The sequence below is a fragment of the Octopus bimaculoides genome, chromosome 17 (assembly GCF_001194135.2).
Source record: "Octopus bimaculoides isolate UCB-OBI-ISO-001 chromosome 17, ASM119413v2, whole genome shotgun sequence".
NCBI lineage: Eukaryota > Metazoa > Mollusca > Cephalopoda > Octopoda > Octopodidae > Octopus > Octopus bimaculoides.
The window spans coordinates 28,176,898-28,180,177 of record NC_068997.1 but is presented as its reverse complement, the minus strand read 5'-3'; the positions used below and the strand labels follow the sequence as shown (position 1 = coordinate 28,180,177).

General features: G+C 31.0%; 1 protein-coding gene across 1 annotated transcript in view; it reads right to left on the bottom strand.

Annotated features, from left to right (window-relative positions):
• LOC106870692 (UBA-like domain-containing protein 1) overlaps nucleotides 1-3,280 on the bottom strand; it is a 34,277-nt gene that overhangs the window by 29,716 nt on the left and 1,281 nt on the right. The gene's annotated exons all lie outside the window — the stretch shown is intronic.

Genomic DNA, 3,280 nt, shown 5'->3' with positions numbered 1-3,280 from the left:
AAATCGCAATTCTAGAAATATTTAATGGGAAATGAATTGACGAAGGACTATTTCCGGAGAAATTGAAGTTGGTTGCAACAAACTTTTCAACATTATTTTTCTTTTCCGATAACAAACTTCAATGTTTGCAGACAATATTTATTTCTAGTTGCCTTGATGTTTTCTTTGCTCCCAGAAAATTATTTTGGGAGGCAGGGCATTAAAAACCATTTTAATTACTAGCAGGTCTTAAGAGAATATAGAATAGACACAACGTTTATGGCCTAATTTTAAATATAACATACAAGATGTACAATAATTTGAAAGGAAACCGTAGTGCTATTTATTTTCATAATATATATATATATATATATATTGATTTAATCATAATTGAATTATTAACTATTCAAAGGATGAACAAAACAATTAGATAAATAACTAAAAATATTTTCGTTCCATTGGAAATAATTTTTTTATTTTTGCAGAATCTCTAATTTCATTTTAATATCCGAGTTGTGCTGCTGGAATAATGCCTTTATTGATAAAGGCATTATTCTGAGCCCACCCAACATTACCTTTAGTAGATCACATAAAAACCATAACATACCATAGAAAGAAACAAAAAGATACAAATCCCAACATATTTCATTTCCCATCCATCCTGTTTGTCATTCACAATTCGAAAGCAACGATGAAAAGCCGGTCGTTTCCATTCATGCACTCCCCCATAATAATCTCTCACTTTCTCAGCAGATTTTATAATTGGTTGAGTAATAATACGAGAAACAAAAACGGATCAAATCTACAAAATTAATCGATTCTAGAAAAATCAGCATCAAAACTGCAGCTAGTTTGCAAATTACAGAATTTGTATCCTTCGAAAAATAGAAAAGGGATTACAACCAAAGGAAAGGGAGCCGCACAAATAAAAAGGGGCTAACAAATGAAAATCAATCTATTAGAAAAGGGAGAGGGAGCAACTTGAAATACGATGAAAGGCCATTGATAAAAATAGAAAACAGCCAACCAGTATAGCAGGTTGAACAGGAGGAGCAGCATTAATTCATTAGAAATATACCCATTTTTCTCACGATTTACTAAATATACACGATATATTTTAATATACACATCTCGTATAAGTACATTATGTAAAAATCCTTGACAACAATTTGATATAGTTAATATATTATTATGTCTTACGAAACACTATAATACGATTTATCCGTTTTAAAAAATTCCTTCACATCAATTTACTGAATGTAAATCCCCGTAAAACCTATTGATTAATTATCGATTTTTCTTGTTTAACCTGTTTTTCCCCTGCTCCTCAAGCGAAATATTACACACACACACACACAATATGTATACCTCAGACACCAGTGAAACATTTAGAAAAAGAAAGATCTTGGTTAATGAATTACGAATAGAATACAATTCATAACAACTATAACGAAAATGGTATAGTAGTTTAAAAATAAACGATTGAACATGCTGCCTTGAAAATCCCACGCACCGACGACTGATAACAAGCAACATGCATTGATCAGGTGCACAAGATGCTTCACTGTTTATTTGAATGTGAGGTTCGCTGCTACTTCCTCCAAACAATCTACAATAGATTGCTAGCAGATATATTCCCTATAATAGCTTTCACAGTTACAATAGCAACAATAATAGGCAAACAATAAATAGTACTAGCGTAACAGTACAGCACGAATCGTATATATAATATAAACGGACGGTCTTATTTCATAATAATATTTAATAACAATAGTAATAGTGTAAGTACATTAAATGCTTACACTGTTATTATTTCAAACGTCAACAAGATTTCAAAGTAGTGTCGCAAAAACCATACGAATCAATGAATACAAGAGTAACGATCAAATATGATTGATCCTAATCTATACGTTTGGTTTCAATATATTACAGAAGTACATACAAATAAAAATGCAGGTCCGATCAATGATAGATATTTTTGTATGAAGACTGAATCGATTTTGAAGCAGTGAAATTGCTTGATACCAGTGTGAGACGGAATAAATTAATATAGAAGCCGAGTTCAACTGACATATTAAAATGAGAATTAAATATAATTTACTCGTTTGACAAAAATAATTCTTGAAAAATGAAGGAAAATAAATATCTTCGAAACTGACTTTTAAAAAATTCAATAAGCCACCCACGATGAAAACAATTAAAAAAAAAAAAAAATAATATCAAACGTTTGACCTTGACATTAAACAATCGTTAATTACCGGTGCTTCTATTAGTGCATAATATACCACCAGTAGATCGATTGCTTAATCGATATCATACACTAACATACAGTTAGTTTGCCTGCATATACTAAAAGCAACAAAGAGGGGAGCTTCGAAGAGAAGAGGTAGTTTTTATTTTTTACCTAGTTTCCGTCTTAGTCACTCGTAATACTGGGTTTAGGTATATAAGCTAAGCAAGCTTAGAGGCATCAAAATAATTAAAAAGCATGTTTTCAAATTCGTGAAAACAAGCTGGAGGCATCAAAATAATTAAAAAGCAGGTTTTCAAATTCGTGAAACGTTGTGATAATTTTTTGAAGGGTTCCGCTAAGCTTTATTTATGTAGCTTAGAGGAGGCCTTACCAAATCTAAATCCAATTACTGGTCACATGGACCATCAATTGAACGAGATAATTAAATAACAACGCTTTTCTAATTTAAGGAGCAAGGGGAGAATGATAATAGAAATAACATTAAAAAAAAAAGACCAGCGTCAAGTGGTAATGATATATGAAAAAAACAAAACGGGCAATATCGCTGTAAATTAAAAAAGCCTTATTAAAATACCCCTATGTAACAATGTAAAGATGGTTATTTTCAAAACAAATCAATATTGCTCATAGAGTTGTGTCATCATAACATTGATCATTAATCACATACACGCACACGTTTACCTATTTATATATTATATTAAAGCGAAGTCAAGTTAGAACAGGTGTCAACTGACAACTGCATTGTAGTTAAGAGTGAACAAGACTGAGCATAACCTTTTTTCCCCCCTTATTTATTATTTTCAGCCAACCATGTTAAACATCGATTTAAACAACACAACTACCACACTCTCTCTCTAGCAGGCTGAAAGATTTGGACGTGTCAGTTGTGGAGCGAGACTCGATAATCGGGCCAAATAAATAAAAATAAATCCTGGTTTAAAATACTTGAGCATATATATATATATATATATAAACTCAGAGTAACGGTTTTTTTGTTATATTTCTGCTGCTTTTAAATAAAGTATATATATATATATATATATATAT